Raw genomic sequence first — 23,126 nt, forward strand, 5'->3', positions numbered from 1 at the left:
GCTGCGCATTCGTGTGAGCGAAGGAGTTCCTCAGCCTTAGACAAGCGTCCAGCATATTCAGGACCAGTTAAACTGCCCTGGAGGAGGTTCCTTCGCCCTCTTCACGTTAAAGTGCTCATTTACACACCCACAGCCCGTTCGTCGCAAGGACCGTTTAAGAGATGGGAATTTGGAAGGCAGAGAGAGAGAGACTTCCCCTCCCTTGACGGGGTTTCTAGAGCTGCTGCTGCTGCGAGTGTTGGGGCTTCGCAGTTGAGACCTCTTCTGAAGTCTTTGTGGCAGGCAGACTTTAACAAGGCGCAGGTACTCCCTGCTTTCTACACACCCATTAGAGCAAAGGTAGGCCACAGCCAGGCAGAAGAAGGGGAAGAGAGCATCTTTTGCAAGCAGAGGGACCCAGCTTCAATTCCTGACGTCTCCAGGAAGGGTTGAGAGAGACCGTAGGCTGAAATCTGGAGAGCTGCTGCCAGTCAGTGCAGAGAGCAATGAGCCAGATGGTCTGTCTCCAAATAAGGCAACCTTCTATCTTGCTAATGGATCGAAAAAAGGAGGAGTGCTGTATGGGCCTATGTACCCCTTTGCCTCACCCCTTCCTCAGCATCTGAGGCAACCATTCTACACACACACACACACACACACACACACACACACACACATGTTATGTCTGAATGGCCAAGTTTCCCAGGGAACATCCCAGCAGCCCTCATTGCCACTTGTCTGTGAGTGCAGGGGTAATAAGTGGAAGACAGAGCCTCATCTTGGCCAGCAAAGTGGGTGGGTGCTTCTAGGGAACAGTGTTAGTGTCAGAGTAATGCAGTTCAGGCAAGACACATGTCAGAGCTGCTTCAAGATCCTAGCCCACAGAGGATCACGCTAGCCAGCGGTCATTAAGTAAAAGTCTTTATTGAGTTACAGTTTCCATTCCCAAGCTGCTGCGTGCAACTCTACGTCTAATGGCTAGATCAGCGAAGCTCCGTCTGAGTCTCCGCCCCTTGTGCACCAACTTAATATCCTAGCCCTGCTCCACCTTTTCCGCCTGACTGCTCTCCTCTGGGTCCCTCTGCCCCCCGGGGTCTCTTCCTTCCGGGATTCTTCTGACGCCGACCCCCCGGAACTCCCTGTCTCCTTGCGCCGGGCTTTAGGACCTGGCTCCCTTTCCTGGCTGCCTACTGCGTCACTTTCCTGTGCATTTGAACTTGGCGCGCGCGCCCAACCTTCCACTTTCCGTCTGACCGTTTCTTCGCTCCCCGATGGAGGTGTGGCCACTCCTGACTCGTGCCCTCCCCCCTGTTGCGAGCTGCCAGCGCTTGATCTCTGGCGCTCTTCCTCTTCCCTGCTCTCTGGCTGTGACGCTGGTCCCGATTTCCAACTGCTCTCCTCGGAGTCCCCTCTGGCCCTATCTTCCTGGGGTGTCCCCCTAGGCTCCCCCCTTGCCCTGACCACTGGTGCTCCTTTCTGTGAATCTTCTGATTCACTGGAAAGACTCGGAGATCTCGGGTCGTCGTCATCACTCATCTTTTCTTCTGCCTCCTCCCCCTCGCTCTCTGTTTCCTCCCTTGCCCTTGCCTCTGCTCCTGAACCCCTGACATCCATCCCCCCTCGAAGCCCCCCGTTCCCCCCTCCCCTCCTTCCGGTGCGGGAACTGGGTGCTGCTGTGTCAGAGGGACGAACGTCGGATACAGTTCGCTTCCCGTGGCGGGCCTCCATCTGAAGTCTCCCGGTTCTGCCTCCCTGCTCTTGTCGACGACGGTCACCTCCACTTCCATCTCTGTGCCGCCGTGCTCGAAACCAGGGTCGTCCCCGAAAACGTCCATGTCCGTCTCTCCCTCACTTCCTCCTGGCGGCGTTGCTCGTCCTGGACCTTCCAGCCACTTCTTGCGCCACTGCTCCTCTGGTCTATCGTCCCACCAATACGAGGGTTCTGAGGCAGATCCCGAGGGTGACCCCTCCGGGGAACGGGCATCTCGTATCGGGTCCTCGTCCGAGTCGAACCCCCGGAACGTGCTGGCAGAAAGCGTTGGCGTGAAAAGCCAGTCGTCGAAAAAGTCTGCTGGCATTGGTCTATGTGGGAAGAGGGCATGAAACTCGTCTTTGAGCAGAGGTTCGTCCAAGGCGTAGCCCGGCACCCAGCTATTCGCACTGGCCGGGGTGCCCTCCTTGGCGAGAAGGTATTCTACCCCTTCTTCCCCCCATCTGGAGTCCAAAATCTCCGTGACTTCGTTGATGCGTTCCTTCTGTGCCACTCCCGCGTGCCCGGTTCCTTCTCTGAGCGGACTCGGTGCCGTTCCGGGTTCCTGAAACCTGTGCGGTGCCTTGTAGGGAGTGAGCACCGATCTGTGGAACACCGGATGCATTCTGGAACCCTCCGGAAGCGCCAGCCTGAAAGCCACCGGGTTGACCTGCTCTTCGACTTGGTAGGGCCCCAGTTGCTTATGCCCCAGCTTCTTCTTGGCCAACGACCTGGCCGGCACTGCGTGGGCTGCTAACCAGACCCAGTCTCCCACATGGATCTCTTCGCCAACCCTTCTGTGTTTGTCCGCTTGCACCTTGTATGCATGTTTGGCCAGCTCCAGGTGTCGCCGCAGCTGATCGTGGACCTCCTGCAACTCCGACGCGAACGCATCTGCTGTCTGCGGCTCCCCCTCCCCCATCCTTTCCAGTCCCGGGAAGGTTCTGGGGTGCCTCCCGTTGTTAGCGAAGAACGGCGTGACCCCCGTGGACACGTGCTTCGTGTTGTTGTAGGCAAACTCGGCGAGCGGCAGGTAATCCACCCACGTCGCAGGCTGTTGATTCGCATAACATCTCAGGTACTGCTGCATGATGGCATTGACCCGCTCCGCCTGCCCGTTGGTCTGCGGGTGTCTCGCCGACGCCAGGTTGATCTTGACGTTCAGGAAGCCCATCAGCTTCTGCCAGAAATTCGAGATGAACTGTCGCCCCCGGTCGGACAGAATAGACCGTGGCAGACCGTGAACCTTGAACACGTGGTCTATGAACAGTTTGGCGGTTTGCTCCGCCGTGGCCACCTTGGCACACGGAATGAAATGTGCCATCTTGGAGAACAAGTCCACCACCACCAGCACGGCCGTCTTGCCCCTCGAGCTGGGCAGATCCGTGACAAAGTCCAGGGCCACTCTCTCCCATGGTTCGACCGGAGTTTGCAGCGGTTCCAACAGTCCGGCCGGCGGTTTGTGCACCGGTTTGGCCCTCTGGCAGGTGTCACACCTCGCCACGTAGTCCGCGACCTCCCCTCTCATTCCGGGCCACCAGAAGTCCCTGGCGACTAATTCCACTGTCTTCTCCTTGCCAAAGTGCCCGGCAGTGGGCGCGTCGTGCAGCTGCTGCAGTACCTTGGCGCGAAGTTCGTCTCCCGGCACGTAGATGGCCCCTTTACGAATGAGCAATCCATCTCTCAGCTGGAACTCGTTGGTCGCTGCCGTGCCCCTTTGCACCTCTGCCATCTTTGCTTGCGCGAAGGAGTCATCCTGCAACGCTCGTCGCACCGCCTCCAGGTCCACTGTTGCCGCAGCGCACGCCCACACTGTTGGTGCGAAGATGTGCATGGCGGCCGCTGGCTTGGCGTCCTCCAGATACTGTGGCTTACGAGAGAGAGCGTCCGCCATGATGTTGGTGTCCCCCGGGACATACTCTATTCGGAAGTTGAAGTTCGCAAAGAACTCAGCCCAACGTATCTGCCTTTGGTTCAGGAACTGTGCCGTGCGCCAGTGCTCCAGATTCTTGTGGTCCGTGCAGACCTGCACCGTGTGCTTGGCGCCGATCAGGAAGTGTCTCCATGCTTTGAATGCTGCATGAATGGCCAGCAACTCCCTGTCCCAGATGGTGTAGTTCTGTTCGGACTTGCTGAGCTTCCTGGAGTAAAACGCTCCCGGCCGCCAAACCCCCTGCGGGTCTTTCTGCAGCAGGACTGCTCCCACGGCTCTGTCCGAGGCGTCTGTCTCCACCCTCATCGGCCTGCTGGGGTCGACATGCAGCAGCTGCTCTTCCGACGCGAAGAGACGCTTGAGTGCCTGAAAGGACTGCTCCGCCTGCTCTGTCCAGATGAACTTCTTTTTTTTGGAGCTAAGCGTGTCCGTGATGGCCGCTGTCTGCATAGCGAAGCCTTTGATAAACTTGCGATAGAAGTTCGCGAAGCCGACAAACCGTTGGACCCCCTTCCGGTTGCGTGGGCTCTTCCAGTCCAACACCGCTCGAACCTTGACGCTGTCCATGGCGAGCCCCTTGTCAGACAATTTGTAGCCCAGAAAATCCACCTCCGTCACGTCGAATTGGCACTTCTCCAGCTTGGCGTAGAGCCTATGCTGCTGTAGCCTGCTTAGCACTTCTTTGACGTGTCTGTCATGCTCCTGCTGCGATTCCGAAAAGATCAGGATGTCATCTAAGAAACAGACTCACGTCTTGTAGAGGAGCCCTGCTAACACGTGATGCATGAACGCTTGAAAAACGTGGGAGCCATTTTGCAATCCAAAAGGCATAACTCTATATTCGTAGGTGCCCAGAGGCGTGAACATGGCCGTCTTCCACTCATCCCCCTCCCGCATGCGAATGAGGTTGTACGCCCCTCGCAGGTCTAACTTGGTGAACACGCTGCCCTTCCGTACCTTTGCGAGGAGGTCGTCGATTCGGGGCATGGGGAAGTCCGATGGCTTGGTCACACTGTTTAAGATGCGATAGTCCACCACAAGTCTTTTTTGGGGCGTGTCCCGCTTCTTAACAAAGAATACAGGACTGCCCCCCGCTGCCTTGGACTCCCGGATGAAACCGCGCTTCAAATTATGATCTATGAACTCTTTGAGTTCCTGCAGTTCGTCCTCAGACATGGAATACAGCTTCCCTTTGGGCAGCGCCGCCCCCGGCAGCAGGTCAATCTTGCAGTCATATGGTCTGTGGGGGGGTAGCCTGTCTGCCTCCTTCTCGCAGAAAACCTCCAAAAATTCTGCGTACTTGTGGGGAATCGCTTGCAGCGTGCCTAGCAGCAGCTGTGACTCCTCTTCCTCTCCTTCCTGCCGGGGGACGATGCAGTGTTCAGCACAAAAGGAAGAGCCGAAGGTCAGCTGCCTCTGGTACCAAGCCAGCGTTGGGCTGTGCTTGTCCAGCCAACTCATGCCCAATACAATGGGCGTGTCCGATAGTTGAGTGACGTTGAAGCTGATGATTTCCTTGTGATTCCCAAGGCGCATCACCATTGGTGGCGTCTGCTTCACCACTTGCCCCCCGAGCAGCTCCCTGCCATCCACCGTGACCACCTGCAGGGGCAGCGTGGCCGGCAGCAACTGTATAGCGTGCCGGTCTACAAAGTCCTGCCCTATAAAGTCCGCATTGCTTCCTGAGTCAATGGTGAGCGGCACGTCCATGGTGATTCCATTGGGCAGCTGGAGCGATGCGGTGAGCCTCACTACTGGTTTGGGCGGGAGGGGGTCCATGGGCTGTGAAATTTCCGGGGACTTCTTCACTGACACGTCTGGCTGGGCCCCATTGCCTCTTCCTCCAGCCAGACATCGTCGTTTCCCTGCTGTGGTCCTCCTTGTTGCATTGCTGCAGTTACCATTGCTGAGGCTGCAGTGTGCTTGTGGAGCCTCCGGGGACACTCTTTCGCCATATGCCCTGGATCCTCGCAGATGTAACACTTCCTGTTCCCTCTAGGAGGCTTCGCTTTCACTGTTGTCGGTGCTAGGGCTCTGGCTGCTGATTGAGCCCTTGCACTTCCAACCTCCATAGGTTCCACTCCTCCTCCTGGTGGATGCGTGGATTGCGCACGCGCTGCTTCTCTGGGAAGGAAGGAGGAGCCCCTGGCTGGTTCGCGCCCTCCACGCCCTTCGTCCCTGCTCCACGGACGTTCTTCCAGCCGCACCCCCACGGCTAGCGCCCTCTGAACGATCTCCTGCGTGGTCCGGGGTCTCTCCCCCCTCGCAATTTCATCTTTAACAGAGCCGTGCAATCCCTCCCAAAACAGGTCTCTTACAGGAGCCGAATCCCTGTCCCATTCCAGAGCACTGACCAAAGCGAAAAAGCGGGCATGATACTGCCTTACGCTGGCCCTCCCTTGTTTCAGTCCATGTATCTGCTGCCGAGCAAGATCCACGTCAATGCTTGATAAGAAACACCCATCCATCGCTTTAATAAAGGCATCCGCATTTTGGAGCGCCGGATCCTTATCCCTCCACAAATTGCGCAGCCATGCTTTAGCTTCCCCATGCAAATGGGACATGATGAACCCCACCTTCTCTTGCTCATCTCTAAAGTCTTTTTGCAGCAGTTCCAGTGCGCACATTACATCTGCTCTAAAGTTGGGGTACTGCTGCAGGTTCCCATCGAAGTGAGAGACCAGACCGCCTGTTCGTCTCGCCAACCCAATTCCCTCCTGTTTGGGTGTCAGTTGCCCGTGCTTCGTAAGCATGTCCAACCTGACCTGGAGATCCCTGCAGGCGGCAGCTGCCTCCTCCTCTCTCTTCCTGGATGCGAGAGCCTCGGCATTCAGTTGTGACACTGCTTTTCTGAGTTCCTCTATCTGCTGCTCAGCCGTCATGTTGTCTGCCGTTCGTGAGCTAGCTAGTGGGCACCTGCTTCTCTCCTCTCCTCGAGGCTGTAGATGCCCACAATTCGACGAGACGGAGCTTACTGTCAGAGCTGCTTCAAGATCCTAGCCCACAGAGGATCACGCTAGCCAGCGGTCATTAAGTAAAAGTCTTTATTGAGTTACAGTTTCCATTCCCAAGCTGCTGCGTGCAACTCTACGTCTAATGGCTAGATCGGCGAAGCTCCGTCTGAGTCTCCGCCCCTTGTGCACCAACTTAATATCCTAGCCCTGCTCCACCTTTTCCGCCTGACTGCTCTCCTCTGGGTCCCTCTGCCCCCCGGGGTCTCTTCCTTCCGGGATTCTTCTGACGCCGACCCCCCGGAACTCCCTGTCTCCTTGCGCCGGGCTTTAGGACCTGGCTCCCTTTCCTGGCTGCCTACTGCGTCACTTTCCTGTGCATTTGAACTTGGCGCGCGCGCCCAACCTTCCACTTTCCGTCTGACCGTTTCTTCGCTCCCCGATGGAGGTGTGGCCACTCCTGACTCGTGCCCTCCCCCCTGTTGCGAGCTGCCAGCACTTGATCTCTGGCGCTCTTCCTCTTCCCTGCTCTCTGGCTGTGACGCTGGTCCCGATTTCCAACTGCTCTCCTCGGAGTCCCCTCTGGCCCTATCTTCCTGGGGTGTCCCCCTAGGCTCCCCCCTTGCCCTGACCACTGGTGCTCCTTTCTGTGAATCTTCTGATTCACTGGAAAGACTCGGAGATCTCGGGTCGTCGTCATCACTCATCTTTTCTTCTGCCTCCTCCCCCTCGCTCTCTGTTTCCTCCCTTGCCCTTGCCTCTGCTCCTGAACCCCTGACAACACAGTATTCACATATTGCAAAGAAGATGGGGAGAGGGTTACAATACAATATAGGTTGCTATAGGCATTGATTCTCTTGCTCCTGCCCAAATCTCTGTTTTTATTCTAGAGCCTTTCCATCACAATACCAAAACAACAACTAGCTAAACGATAAAATATGTTAAATAACTTTATTTTGCTGGGGGGGGGGGCAGAGTAAGTGACAACACATTCTACTGAGCGTGGAACATGTTGGTCTGGGAATCCCAAACCTGAAACTGTATTACAAGGCATTTTGGTTGAGACATGTTATACAGATCATTAGAAATGCAAAAGACCTTCCTTTGAGTTCAGCTTGATTCACCATCAAGGCATCAAGGCATTATTGCTTCTGAACCCATCAAGGTCATTGATTTGGAAAAGTAGCCACCTTTTCCTCCGCTCTAGTGGTATGGGGGGAAATGGAATGCAGGCCCATCCCTGGCTCCCTTCCAAAATTGTATTGTCCAGATAAATACAAACAACGTGACAGATGGACTAGCAATAGTCTAAGGTACATAAAATATTTATTTGCTAGAGGAAGACCCAAAAGAACCCAAAAGAACCCAGGTGTGGGATAAATGGCAATATATTCCTATCATTTGGTTTCAGCATTGCATTGGAGGGTCTGCAGTTCTGTGATGACTGGGCTGCACATGTGGTGCGACTGCCCATCAGCAAAAGAATTTTGGGAAACATTTCCCAAGAGTTGGGGAAACTACCACCTCCCCCCCCTTTTTGTTCTTGTTAGATCTTTAACCTAATAAATCATAACAAGCTAGCATTATAATTTGGTGGTGGAAGCTGGTTGGGGGCAAGACACTCCTAAAATGTCTAAATTTAGTAAAGGGTTAGCATTTAAGCAAACCCCCATAATTCCTGAATTTAGTAAATTGCCTAGGGGATAAGTCATTTAAGAAACAAAGACAGAGTGATGGCCCATCAATGAAAACAATCAACCAGGGAAGCCCTGCTGTCAGGGGTTCAGGAGCAGAGGCGAGGGCAAGGGAGGAGACGGAGAGCGAGGGGGAGGAGTCCGAAGAGAAAATGAGTGATGACGACGACCCGAGATCGCCAAGTCTTTCCAGTGAATCAGAAGATTCACAGAAAGGAGCACCAGTGGCCAGAGCAAGGGGGGAGCCTAGGGGGACACCCCAGGAAGAAGGGTCCAGAGGGGGCTCAGAGGGCAGCAGTTGGAAATCGGGACCAGCGTCACCAACAGAGCGCAGTGGAGAGGAAGGGCGCCAGGTATCGAGCGCTGGCAGCTCGCAGCAGGGGGGAGGGCACGAGTCAGGAGTGGCCACACCTCCATCGGGGAGCGAAGAGACGGTTAGGCGGAAGGTGGAAGGTTGGGCGCGCGCGCCAAGTTCAAATGCACAGGAAGGTGGCGCAGTAAGCAGCCCGGAAAGGGAGCCAGGTCCTAAAGCCCGCCGCAAGGAGACAGAAGGGTCCGGGGGGTCAGCGTCAGAAGAGTCCCGGAAGGAGGAGACCCCGGGGGGCAGAGGGACCCAGAGAAGAACGGTCAGGCGGAAAAGGTGGAGTAGGGCTAGGGTATTAAGCTGGTGCACAGGGGGCGGAGACTCAGACGGAGCTTCGCCGGTCTAACCCTTAAGACGTAGAGCTGCACGCGGCAGCTTGAGAATGGAAACTGTAACTCAATAAAGACTTTTATAAAATGAACGCTGGCTAGCATGATCCTCTGTGAGCTAGGATCTTCAAGCAGCTCTGACACCTGCCCTGAGTTCTGGGTATTTACATGGGCATAGACAAGATCACTGACCAATCATGTTGGTTCTGCCCCCCCCACCCCGAAGAAAAATCCTGCCCTCCCCTGACAAAAATCCTGACTTTGCCTATGGTTGTTGTTTAGTTGTTTAGTCATTTAGTCATGTCCGACTCTTCGTGACCCCATGGGCCAGAGCACGCCAGGCACTCCTGTTTTCCACTGCCTCCCGCAGTTTGGTCAAACTCATGCTGGTAGCTTCGAGGGGTTGGGGGGGGGGCTCCCTGCTCCTGATTGCTTCTGCTGCCAAGGCCAAGCCTCCCAGCCGACCAATAGGGTGGGCTGGTGGGCGGGGCTAAATGCGTTTAAACAGCCACTGCAACCTTCTTTTATCAGTCTGTCCCTGCTTTCTTCGGATGATGAGTGGTTGGCAGAAATCATCAGAAGTATTAAGAATTGGTTGCACCTGTGAGGGTACAGCGGCGAGCCTTTTGGCTCGGGTGGCGGTTAGGCATTGGAATATGTGTGCTGTGTTGGAGTATTGGGTATGCGCCATCATCTACCTCTCCTCTTTTGGGTATTCCATTAAGGATGCCCTGCTAGTGGCTAGGGCCATGGCACACCCCCGGTGACATCATGGGGGAGCTTCCAGTTGTATTTGCATCAACAAGCTCCTCCCATTGGTTGTTAACTCTGATATGACTCCTGGCTGTGTGGGGTGGAGTCTTGCATTGGTGTTTCATCCAATGCCTGCCAATACTACTCACATGCTGTAACCAATAAAAGTTGTGGCCTAATTTCGCCCATTAACCTAAAATAACGTGTCTGTGTGTCTTATTATAATCCTATGTGGGTGGAGGGTCCTCGTCTCACAACACTGTCCAACCATCTCACCCTCTGTCGTCCCCTTCTCCTTGTGCCCTCAGTCTTTCCCAACATCAGGGTCTTTCTCAGGGAGTCTTCTCTTCTCATGAGGGGGCCAAAGTATTGGAGCCTCAGCTTCACGATCTGTCCTTCCAGTGAGCACTCAGGGCTCATTTCCTTCAGAATGGATAGGTTCTTTGCCTATGGTAAAGGTAAAGGTAAAGGTACCCCTGCCCGTACGGGCCAGTCGTGTCCGACTCTAGGGTTGTGCACTCATCTCACTTAAGAGGCCGGGAGCCAGCACTGTCCGAAGACACTTCCAGGTCACGTGGCCAGCGTGACGAAGCTGCGGCTGGCAAGCCAGCACCAGCGCTGCACACGGAAACGCCGTTTACCTTCCTGCCAAAGCGATACCTATTTATCTACTTGCACTTAGGGGTGCTTTCAAACTGCTAGGTGGGCAGGAGCTGGGACTGAACGATGGGAGCTCACCCTGCCGCGGGGATTCGAACTGCCGACCTTACGATTGGCAAGTCCTAGGCACTGAGGTTTTACTGTTAACGGAAAAATCTGAGGGCTCCCTTGGACAAAAAGTAAAGACACCAACCAGGATAACTTGGAGCAAAACAGCAGCCTGTAGGCTTGGCCTTTATTGAACTGTTGCAACAGGGTATTCCCTTCCCTTGCAAGAGAGAGGAAAGACCCAGAACAATGGGCTGCAAGACCTTATAAAAACTTTTGAAATTCCCCTCCTCTAGGTCAAGCCCACCCCCAGAAACATCATGCATACATTACAGAAAGGAGGGGTTGAGGGAGGAGTTGTGGTGGTAACCTGAGTGTCCAGTCACCTGGCTTTCCCCCTGCCCATGAGTCACTTCCAGGAGACAAAGGAGAGTTTGCAGTTTCCTGCCCCCAGAGGGAAGATCTGATCATTGTCCTTTGTTTCAGTCTGTTCTGAATCCACTACCATATGCAAGTTCTTTGTCAGTTTGATTGTCTTCTGTCTGGGATTATCAAGGCTGACATAGCAACTGGGCAGGGCTCCTGTGGATGTGCTGGTATGCTGAAGAGATTATGGCTGACCAGAAACCAAGCCACCCTCCTTTGATAGTAAAATAAAAATGGAACAGTGCAAATCCGATGTATGGTTGATTTTCTATGAATTCATAAGAGAAATGTGGTGTATGTAGTGTGTGAGTGTGAGTGTGTGTGAAGTTTGTACAAACAGAATGATTGGGGTGGGGGGGTTCCTGCTACATTACCCACAGTGCCACCCGCATCCCTCAGTTGCCTATGGTAGCAGAAGACAATTCCAGAATTGGGAGGGGGAAGTTTCCAGGATTACATTGGGAAATGATGTAAACCAGAGCTTTTCAACCTTTTTGATTCCATGGCTCCCTTGACCAACTACACTCTGTGGGGCTTAGGAACTCACTTTGGTTCCCCCTTACCTGCAGAGCTGGCAGCCTCTCACCTTTTTCTAACAGCCTGCCTTGTGGAGTGTTCCCTCAGTCTCCTCTCCACTCTCCTTGGGAATCCTCTGGGCAGCTGCAGCTGCTGCCCCTGGTCCTTGATCTGCCCCCCACTCTGCCCCAAAGAGAGGTGCCTCCTCACACTGCCCACAGGGGCTTGAGAAGCACCCCTTTGCCAGTCACAGAGGCAGCATTTGCCTGGGGAGCCTGCTGCCAGGGATGCTGCAACAAACAGCTGTGCAAGCCTTTGGGAGGCAGAGATGCAAGAGGGCATCAGAGAAGGAAAGGAAGGAAAGAGGGACTGAGGCCAGAGGAGCCCACAGCACCCCTAAGCACCATTCAAGGCACCCCAGGGTGCCATGGCACACTGGTTGAAAACCACAAACCACTGATGTAAGCTAACAGGAAAAAAAGATTAAGTTTTGCAAGCTTGATGGGTGGTGGTGGTGGTCAGAATATAATGTGAAAGAGACAGAGCATGGCTTATTTCTGTCTTGCATAGAAGCCTGCTGATCCTATGGGAATAATAATAATAATAATAATAATAATAATAATAATAATAATAATAATAATAATTTATTATTTATACCCAACCTATCTGGCTGCCTTCAGATGTCTTTTAAAAATAGGATAGCTGCTTATTTCCTTGACATCTGATGGGAGGACATTCCACAGGATAGGCGTCACTACCAAGAAGGCCCTCTGTTTAGTTCCCTGTAACCTCACGTCTCGCAATGAGGGACCCGCCAGAAGGCCTTTGGCACTGGAGCTCAGTGTCCAGGCTGAATGATGGGGGTGGAGATGCTCCTTCAGGTATACGGGACTGAGGCTGTATAGGGCTTTAAAGGTCAGCACCAACACTTTGAATTGTGCTCGGAAATGTTATGAGATCCAATATAGGTCTTTCAGGACCGGTGTTATATGGTCCCAGTGGCCACTCCCAGTCACCAGTCTAGCTGCCACATTCTGTATTAATTGTAGTTTCTGGGTCACCTTCAAAGGTAGCCCCACGGAGAGCACATTGCAGTAGTCCAAGCGGGAGATAACTAGAGCATGCACCACTCTGGTGAGACAGTCTGCGGGTAGTTAGTGTCTCAGCCTGCTTACCAGATGGAGTTGGTAGACAGCTGCCCTGGACACAGAATTAACCTGCACCTCCATGGACAGCTGTGAGTCCAAAATTACTCCCAGGCTGCACACCTGGTCCTTCAGGGGCACAGTTACCCTATTCAGGACCAGGGAATCCCCCACACCCGCCTGTCCCCTGTTTCCCCTCAGGGAATGTGCAGGCGACCTTGGAACAGACAGCTCACGGAAGAACCCTGACCAAACCCAAGAGGAGGCGTGTAGTGGTGATAGGGGATTCCCTACTGAGGGGAACAGAAGCAGTGATCTGTGGGCCTGACAAGATGTCTCGGGAAGTGTGCTGTCTCCCCGGGGCTAAGATCCAAGATGTAACTGAACGACTGCAAGGAATCATAAAACCCACTGACAAATACCCCTTCCTCCTGGTTCATGTGGGAACCAATGACACTGCAAGCAATAGCCTCCAGAAGATCAAAAGAGACTACGAGGCTCTGGGCAGGAAATTGAAGCAACTAAATGCACAAATTGTCATCTCGTCTGTCCTCCCAGTTGAACGACGTGGCCCAGGGAGAGAGGGGAAAATAGTGGAAGTGAACAGCTGGCTTCGCAAATGGTGTAAACAGGAATGGTTTGGTTTCTTAGATCACGGACTGCAGTTTCTTGAAGATGGACTTCTGGCAAGTGATGGGCTGCACCTCACAACGGTTGGGAGAAATGTTTTTGCCAAAAATCTCAGAAACCTCATCAGGAGGGCTTTAAACTGACTAATGTGGGGGAGGGAGACAGTGCTCCTGAAGGTAGGAGTCTATCAATTAATGAAGATGATCATCCAAATGTCATAGACCAAATGGAGCAAACAGCACGCGGACCTAGTGGTGGGAGGAAAAAATCCTTAAATAAGAGACATGGGGGAATGATTAATGGTCTTCAATGTCTGTACACTAATGCGCAAAGCATGGGAAATAAACAAGATGAGCTTGAGCTCTTGGTACAGCAAACTAAATATGACATAATAGGCATCACTGAAACCTGGTGGGATAAGTCCCACGATTGGAATGTAATAATGGGGGGATACAATCTATTTCAGAGAAACAGACCAGACAAGAATGGAGGAGGAGTGGCGTTATATGTCAGGGATGTGTATACCTGTGAAGAGATCCAACATTTAGAACCTCAAAGCCAAAGTGAGAGCATTTGGGTCAAAATTAAGGGAGAGAAGAATAACAGAGACCTCATTGTGGGAGTTTACTATAGATCCCCAAGCCAAACGGAGGACATAGATGATGCCTTCCTGGAACAGATGGCCAAGCATGCAAAAGGAAGGGAGATAGTAGTAATGGGGGACTTCAATTACCCGGATATTTGTTGGACGTCAAACTCAGCCAAGAGCATAAGGTCAAACAGATTCCTCACTGGCCTTGCAGACAACTTCATTGTCCAGAAAGTGGGAGAAGCAACAAGAGGAACAGCCATTTTAGATCTGGTCCTAACCAATGTTGATGACCTGGTTAGTGGGGTAGATGTGGAAGGATCATTAGGCGCGAGTGATCATGCTCTTCTGAAGTTTACTATACAGCGGAAAGGAGCAGCCAAGCATACTAGGACTCAATTTCTTGACTTTAAGAAAGCCGATTTCATAAAACTTAGGGAAGTGCTGGGTGAGATCCCATGGACAGCAATACTAAAAGGAAAGGGAGTTCATGATGGCTGGGAGTTTGTTAAGAGGGAGATAGTAAAAGCACAACGTCAGGCAATACCAACGAGACGGAAACATGGAAGGTGCCTAAAGAAGCCAGGGTGGCTATCTAAAGAACTTTTAACTGAATTAAGATTAAAAAAGGATGTGTACAAAAAATGGAAAAGGGGGGAAACCACCAAAGAGGAATTCAAACAAATAGCCAGCACGTGTAGACACAAAGTCAGAAAAGCTAAAGCACAGAATGAACTCAGGCTTGCTAGAGAGGTTAAAAGCAACAAAAAAGGCTTTTATGGGTATGTTCGTAGCAAAAGGAAGAACAAAGAAACAGTGGGGTCACTCAGAGGAGAAGATGGTGAAATGCAAACAGGGGACACAGAAAGGGCTGAACTCCTCAATGCCTTCTTTGCCTCAGTCTTCTCCGATAAAGAAAACAATGCCCGACCTGAAGAATTTGGAGCAAATGATTCAGCAAAGGAAACACAGCCCAGAATAACTAAGGAGATAGTACAAGAATATTTGGCTAGTTTAGATGTATTCAAGTCTCCAGGGCCAGATGAACTGCATCCAAGAGTATTAAAAGAACTGGCAGATGTGATCTCAGAACCACTGGCAGTCATCTTTGAGAATTCCTGGAGAACAGGCGAAGTCCCGGCAGACTGGAGGAGGGCAAATGTTGTCCCTATTTTCAAAAAGGGGAAAAGAGAGGACCCAAATAATTACCGCCCAGTCAGTCTGACATCAATAGCAGGGAAGATTCTGGAGCAGATCATTAAGCAAACAGTCTGTGAGCACCTAGAAAGGAATGCTGTGATCACCAATAGTCAGCATGGATTTCTGAAAAATAAGTCATGTCAGACTAACCTGATCTCGTTTTTTGACAGAATTACAAGTCTGGTAGATGAAGGGAACACAGTGGATGTAGCCTACCTTGATTTCAACAAGGCATTTGACAAGGTGCCCCATGATATTCTTGCAAAGAAGCTGGTAAAATGCGGTCTTGACTATGCTACCACTCAGTGGATTTGTAACTGGCTGACTGACCGAACCCAAAGGGTGCTCATCAATGGTTCCTCTTCATCCTGGAGAAGAGTGACTAGTGGGGTGCCACAGGGTTCTGTCTTGGGCCCGGTCTTATTCAACATCTTTATCAACGACTTGGATGATGGACTCAAGGGCATCCTGATCAAATTTGCAGATGACACCAAACTGGGAGGGGTGGCTAACACCCCAGAGGACAGGATCACACTTCAAAACGACCTTGACAGATTAGAGAACTGGGCAAAAACAAACAAGATGAATTTTAACAGGGAGAAATGTAAAGTATTGCACTTGGGCAAAAAAAATGAGAGGCACAAATACAAGATGGGTGACACCTGGCTTGAGAGCAGTACATGTGAAAAGGATCTAGGAGTCTTGGTTGACCACAAACTTGACATGAGCCAACAGTGTGACGCGGCAGCTAAAAAAGCCAATGCAATTCTGGGCTGCATCAATAGGAGTATAGCATCTAGATCAAGGGAAGTAATAGTGCCACTGTATTCTGCTCTGGTCAGACCACACCTGGAGTACTGTGTCCAGTTCTGGGCACCACAATTCAAGAAGGACACTGACAAACTGGAACGTGTCCAGAGGAGGGCAACCAAAATGGTCAAAGGCCTGGAAACGATGCCTTATGAGGAACGGCTAAGGGAGCTGGGCATGTTTAGCCTGGAGAAGAGGAGGTTAAGGGGTGATATGATAGCCATGTTCAAATATAGAAAAGGATGTCACATAGAGGAGGGAGAAAGGTTGTTTTCTGCTGCTCCAGAGAAGCGGACACGGAGCAATGGATCCAAACTACAAGAAAGAAGATTCCACCTAAACATTAGGAAGAACTTCCTGACAGTAAGAGCTGTTCGACAGTGGAATTTGCTGCCAAGGAGTGTGGTGGAGTCTCCTACTTTGGAGGTCTTTAAGCAGAGGCTTGACAACCATATGTCAGGAGTGCTCTGATGGTGTTTCCTGCTTGGCAGGGGGTTGGACTCGATGGCCCTTGTGGTCTCTTCCTACTCTATGATTCTATGATTCTATGATTCTTTTTCCTTCCATTTCTGTGCATATAGAATCCTAGCTGCTGTTGTTACATATAGAAACAACTTTAACTAATTATAACGAATAGCAGGTCACCACAACCAAAAACTGCAGTATCTCTAGCCCACCATTGCAATGATAAACTCTAAAAATATAATTGAGACAAGACAATTTAAGGAAAATTCATCAGAAACTATTCACTTTGGTTGTTGTTAGTGGCTGTAGACATGCCATAACATTACAGCACATGACTCCTTCCCCCCAAGAATCATGGGAACTGTAGTTGATCTCTAAACACAGTGCTATAGATCCCAGTGCAACACATGCCTGGCTTATCCTAGAGATCACTGTGTGCAAAATTTGCGATGCCACTTGAGCCTAATATTTACCCTGCAATGCCAACCAACTTTGCCCAGGACAATGTACGACCCCTGGACTCAGCTCTTCAAAAATTATTAGAATTTGGACTAAGAAACAGGAGCGTTCTGCAAGGAAGAACTGACACAAACTAACTTGATTGTTGGATTTGAACTGGAATGAATACTAAGTAACCAAAATCCCTCTAGAGGGGTTTTTGGGACATTACAAGAATGGCTGAAGGAGGCAAAACTCAAGCAAAATTGAACAGAGTTTTCTTTCTCTTGGGAAAGTTACAAGGCCAAATTGATGTTTTGGCTACCAACGTTGCAACTCTGGACTTAACAGTAAATAAGTTCATTGAATCTGATAAGGATTTGATCCAGGAAGCCCAAGCAGCTGGATAAGAGGAGAAATTTGAGAACTTTGAGAGTGTGGAGAAAGAGACACATGTTGTTTTTGAGGAAAAGGAAGGAGGAGATATTATGTTGCAGATGGCAAAGGAGAGCCAGAGGCCTGACATGATGGTTATAAAGGAAAATAAGAACTTGATGATGAAAATCTGGTCTGAATTGGTGATTGAAGAATGGAGAGGTCTCTCTCTGTGGAGATCTGAAGACCCAAGGATTACAAATTTGATTAAGGTGAAAGTTGGAGCTTTGGGGACATTTGGATTTGAAAGGATTAAGAAACAAGATTTGGGCTCCACTTTTAAGCATGGAGGTCTGGCTGGAAGAAACATGGATCCTGTTGGGCCAGAGCTTCTCCGAGATCTGGTGTTCAATATTAAGGACTATCAAAAAAACTGGCAGAGAGGAACTGAGAGACAATTAAGAGCCTCGGACTTGAGATCCCCAGGCTTATAGTAGATTAAGACTGATGGACATTTGTTGGGGATTGAAACCGGGAAAGGGGATGGGGTGGGGTTTGGGGATCCAAAGGGTGTATAATTATAATTTGTCTTTTTATTTTTATTCTGTTTTGTTATTTGTATGAAAAATGGGGAATTCGTGGAAGGGAATTTGGGTCGACTTTAGAAAAAGGATTTAAGAATGAGTACTGATGTATAAATTTTGATGTTTATAAGGTAAAATCGGTTTTTTATAATGAATTAAACATAAAAAGGTTAAAAAATTGGGGATAAGAACTTGTTGAACTAACAATTTGAACTGGAATATAAGAAGGGGAGGTGTGGGGAAGTCAGGGAAATATGTTATTGAAAAATAAGGATTGTAAACTGTATATGTTTTTAATTTTTCTTTTTCTTTTTTCTTTTTGGCTTTTTAATCTACTAAAATGGAAAATCTTCAATAAATATCTATTAAAAAAAGAAAAGAAACAGGAGCGTTCTGGAAAGAAGGATATTTTAAAAAGACCGGAAAATTAAATTATGAAATGGGGGGGAAACTTGGGGAAAATATATTTAAAAAACTCTTCCAAAAATCCCTTTAAAAGAATCAAGTCTTTTTTTAAAAAAAGTCCTTAAAAAGTATTTAAAAGAATCCTTTCCAAAAAATTAAAAAATTGTACAGTAGCCCCTTAGAGGTAGGGGGAAACAAGAGAGAAGAACGCAGGAACAAGTGAAAGAAGCTTTCTCCCGACAGCCAGAACATGGAAAGGCCTCCCCAAAATTTTTAGTTTGGAATGTATAATTGGCTTTATTGTTTGTATTATGATGTGGCAAGATTTGATTTGATTTGTTATCATTAGAATGTTACTAATGGAGAATTAATTTTAAAAATATTCAATCCATTAAGAAGTTCTTAGTTCATCTTCAGTGAAGGTTTGCCGGATCATAAATCAGCAAATAGAATGTAAATAGAAAAAGAGATGAGCAACCAAAATGGTCAAAGGCCTGGAAACGATGCCTTATGAGGAACGGCTAAGGGAGCTGGGCATGTTTAGCCTGGAGAAGAGGAGGTTAAGGGGTGATATGATAGCCATGTTCAAATATAGAAAAGGATGTCACATAGAGGAGGGAGAAAGGTTGTTTTCTGCTGCTCCAGAGAAGCGGACACGGAGCAATGGATCCAAACTACAAGAAAGAATATTCCACCTAAACATTAGGAAGAACTTCCTGACAGTAAGAGCTGTTCGACAGTGGAATTTGCTGCCAAGGAGTGTGGTGGAGTCTCCTATTTTGGAGGTCTTTAAGCAGAGGCTTGACAACCATATGTCAGGAGTGCTCTGATGGTGTTTCCTGCTTGGCAGGGGGTTGGACTCGATGGCCCTTGTGGTCTCTTCCAACTCTATGATTCTATGATTCTATGATTCTATGATTCTAAGAGGTCTCCTTTCCACTGACATCATCATTCCTTCATGTTGTCATAGTGCTGTGACCTCATGTCTCCAGGGGCTTGGCGGCCGTTAGCAACGCTGGTACACAGCAACCTCTTGAAAGAGTGAGTGTGTTTTCTTTTTCTCCCCAAAGTCAGTGTGGTATATTTAGTTTTAATTTGGCATTTGTGTTCCCTTTGAATAAGAATAAGAATAAGAATAAGAATAAGAATAAGAATAAGAATAAGAATAAGAATAAGAATAAGAATTTTTTATTTGTATCCTGCCCTCCCCGGCTGAGGCCGGGCTCAGAGCGGCTAACATCATAAAAAAACCCCAGGAAGGACCTTTTAGGCAGAATTTTGTTCCAAAGCCAGAACCATTCAGCTCTTTCAGGAGCTGGCCAGGGTAAAATGGAGAAATTGGACACAGAGGCCTGTTCAGAGCTATTTGTGGTGGTGTCATTACAACCCATGGAATTCCTTACTAATTAAATGTCTCCCTGATTTCACAAGAGGAATAACCATGCTCTATATAGCTCATGTCTGGGAAAAGGTGGCATTTCCCCAAGGTCTTACCATGAGGGTGCAGTAAATGAGAATTGGCCCCTAACAGCTTGCTTGGTTCCCTCCCCTGTACGTTTTAGGCTCACGTTCCCTTTTTCTCTGGGATGCGGTGCAGGCCGTGATTTGGGCTGACTTCCCAGAGAGCCTCTGTTGTAAATAAAAATTGCCCCTTTCCCTTATGGGGTATCCAAGAGCCCATATAGAGTCCTTACATAGGTTCCCTATTGGTAGGAGAAGATAACAGAGGCCAACCAGAGAATATTGAGAAGCAAGGCAGCTAGTAAGCTTGATCTTTATTGATCTGTTGCAACAGGGTGCTCCCCTCACCCGCAGGATAGACGAGGAACCCAGAACAATGGTGCGCAAGGCCTTATATGGACTCTTGAAATTGCCACCCTGTAGACCAAGACCACCCCCTGGAACATCATACATACATCACAGAAGGGGTGTAACCTAAGACCACCCCTCAGATACATCACACCTACATCACAGACAAGGCGGTCTAAACAGAAATTTAATGTTGTTTTTGTCCTTGTTTATCTCCTGTCTGGCAGGTTACTTGATTGGATTGCCTGGGGAGCCTGGCCAGTCTTTTGTAATGATAAATACTTAGTTCCTGGGCCAGGTCACAGGCTCACACCCTATTCAAACACAGACATACCCTTAAGACAGGATTTGTGAAGGAAAAGACAATGGGGAGGCTTTTCTAGTTTGACCTTGCAGAGAAAACATTTGCTCAGTTTAGGAATCAAAATGGCTTCAGGTCGGTCTTCCTGTGCTGATCTATGTACGTGCGCCTATCACACCATCACATGAGCGGTGTGAGTTTTTCAACCGCATTCTAAATGACACACAGCATTACCAAACCAATAAACAGAATATCCAGTCAATCTTCAGTACCTATAAAAGAACTTCAGGGATAGGATCAGAAGCATTAGCCTCATCCTTAGGATCAGAAGCTGAGGCTCCCACAGACGAGAGTTGTTGTTTTCAACACAACAAAGCCACTTCCGAACCTGGCGAGAAGTTGGGGTTGCGGGCTACACGCCCACTCCATGTGCTCGGGGGCTGCTTCCAGCCCCCGTGAGACCGAGGGAATCCCGGCTGCGTCGTCAACCCAGCCAGCCAGTTGGGTGGCTGGGGGGCGTAGCCTGCCCTATTTAGGGCCGGCGTGGCCGGGGCTCGCCCTCTTTTCGCCTCGCCAGCCATCCCGCTTTGGTTTGTATTAAGGTTGTTTTGTCTCTTACCTTTCCTTTAGGTTGTGTATCTCAATTCCTTCGGTGATCGATTTTCACTTGGATTTACCCGCGCATCGGTGTTGTGCCTCCCATTGGATTGCCCACCCGTGTTCCAGGCAGCCGCTTCGGCAGCCAGAGCCATTTAGCTCCGGAACAGCAGGGCTGAAACCGCGCTGGAAAACCCCATCGACCGAGTGTTCCCTTCTCTCTGGGTGGCTTCTCTGCAGCGGAGCTTTGCGGAACGCGGTTTGCACATTCAGCGCCAGCCCATCGCCATTTAGTCCTTTTACTCGGAAGCGCACAGCTCGCCTGACGGATCAGGTTAGACTGGGGGTTCTTATTTCTAGCCGCATTTGCAGGGTGGTGGGGCACCTTTAACGTTTGTGGGGGGCTTGGTGGAGCAAAAGGAGGGAGGCTTAAAAGGACACGTCTTTGTCGCTACCTTTGCATTTGGTACTGGCCGCTTTGCCTTTGCGTTCCAACGGTTGCTTCTTCACCATTATACCTTTCCAAGAACTTCAGCCAGACTTCCAGATCGGATTTTACCTCTTTAGATAGGCGAACCCTGTGATGGGGTGACCGCAAGCCTGCTGACAACCTCGCGAGGCGGCTGCAAAATGGGCGGCCTGGGGAAACCACTCAGCAAGCAAAGTTCAAATGGCCTAACAACGACTGAATCTGCCTGTGCATAACTTTTCTTAGAGGGAGAAGTTGCTGAATGAGGTCCCTAAGCGCAACCATTTTTTCACTAGGAAGTTTTGAGGTTTGGGCGACTGTGTCCAGCTCAATGCCTAGGTAAACCATAGTTGTAGCTGGGCCCTCCATTTTATCTGCAGCCAAAGGTACTCCCAGCTCTCCTGCTAAAGATGTGAAGGCTTCCAGAAGGGCCGACACTTGTGCCTACTATCAGCTACGAGAATAAAGTCGTCCAAGTAGCGCAACATACCCTCAGACCCTGTTCTAAAACGAAGCGCCCAGTCCAAAAAGGTACTAAATGCCTCAAAGGCTGCACAGGCCACTGAGCAACCCATAGGCATTGCTTTGTCTACAAAGTAAGTAAAGGTAAAGGTACCCCTGCCCGTACGGGCCAGTCGTGTCTGACTCTGGGGTTGTGCACTCATCTCACTTAAGAGGCCGGGGGCCAGTGCTGTCCGGAGACACTTCCAGGTCACGTGGCCAGCGTGATGAAGCTGCTCTGGCGAGCCAGCACCAGCGCAGCACACGGAAACGCCGTTTACCTTCCCGCTATAAAGCAGTACCTATTTACTTACTTGCACTTAAGAGTGCTTTCGAACTGCTAGGTGGGCAGGAGCTGGGACTGAACGACGGGAGCTCACCCCGCCGTGGGGATTCGAACCGCCGACCATACGATCGGCAGGCCTAGGCGCTGAGGTTTTACCCACAGCGCCACCCATGTCCCGTGTCTACAAAGTATGCCCTGTCAAATTTAAAACCCAGCCACTGGAAATCTTCCGGGTGGACTGGCAGGAGTCAGAAAGCAGACTCTATATCACATTTCGCCAGCAACGCGCCTTTTCCAAATTTGCGAATAAGTTTAACTGCTTGGTCAAAGGAGGCATACCTCACAGAGCAAAGTTCCTGAGGTATCGCATCATTGATGGACCCTCCCTTTGGGTAGGATAGGTTGTGAATCATGCAAAACTCACCAGGTGCCTTTTTGGTGACGATGCCTAATGGGGATATATGCAAACCCTCTATGGGAGGGACAGAAAAGGGGCCGGCTACCCTCCCTGCCTTAATTTCTTTAAGTATTTCTTTAAGTACTTCGGGCATCTCTCTAACTGATTTCTGATTTGGTGGGTCACCTGAATTGGGGGGGGGGGAAAGCAACTGGGATCCTAAAACCTAAACTAAAACCTTCCCATAGAAATAATGCAGCTGTTCTGTTGGGATAGAGATCCAAAAGGGCTTTTAAGGCTCACGTACCCTTTTTCTCTGGGATGCGGTGCAGGCCGTGATTTGGGCTGACTCCCCAGAGAGCCATCATATGAGCGGTGTGAGTTGTTCAACCACATTCTAAATGACACACAGCATTACCAAACCAATAAACAGAATATCCAGTCAATCTTCAGTACCTATAAAAGAACTTCAGGGATAGGATCAGAAGCATTAGCCTCATCCTTAGGATCAGAAGCTGAGGCTCCCACAGACGAGAGTTGTTGTTTTCAACACAACAAAAGGGATGGCGTTTCACTCCTGCATCTGCTAGAGAACCGCCCTCCCCTTTTCCAACTAACTGAAAGTACAACCTGGGAATATACACAGAAGCCCAAATGATTATTTGGAGGCGGAACAGGTACTGCTTGCAGCTGATGGGGTGTGGCTCTTCCCATGCGCAGGC

The 23,126-nt window shown here is 50.0% G+C and overlaps 1 protein-coding gene and 1 long non-coding RNA gene across 2 annotated transcripts in view; one reads left to right on the forward strand and one right to left on the reverse strand.

Annotated features, from left to right (window-relative positions):
- The window catches only part of GPN1 (GPN-loop GTPase 1), a gene marked incomplete at its 5' end in the record, with an annotated part of 108,944 nt that overhangs the window by 63,773 nt on the left and 22,045 nt on the right, over positions 1–23,126 (reverse strand). The gene's annotated exons all lie outside the window — the stretch shown is intronic.
- Positions 46–8,029, forward strand: LOC308582751. The gene is made up of 2 exons (XR_014005837.1): positions 46–833; positions 7,400–8,029. It is a non-coding gene; the product is annotated as an uncharacterized lncRNA (long non-coding RNA).

This window comes from Podarcis bocagei, assembly GCF_964188305.1.
Source record: "Podarcis bocagei genome assembly, chromosome: 3".
Classification (NCBI taxonomy): Eukaryota; Metazoa; Chordata; class Lepidosauria; order Squamata; family Lacertidae; genus Podarcis; species Podarcis bocagei.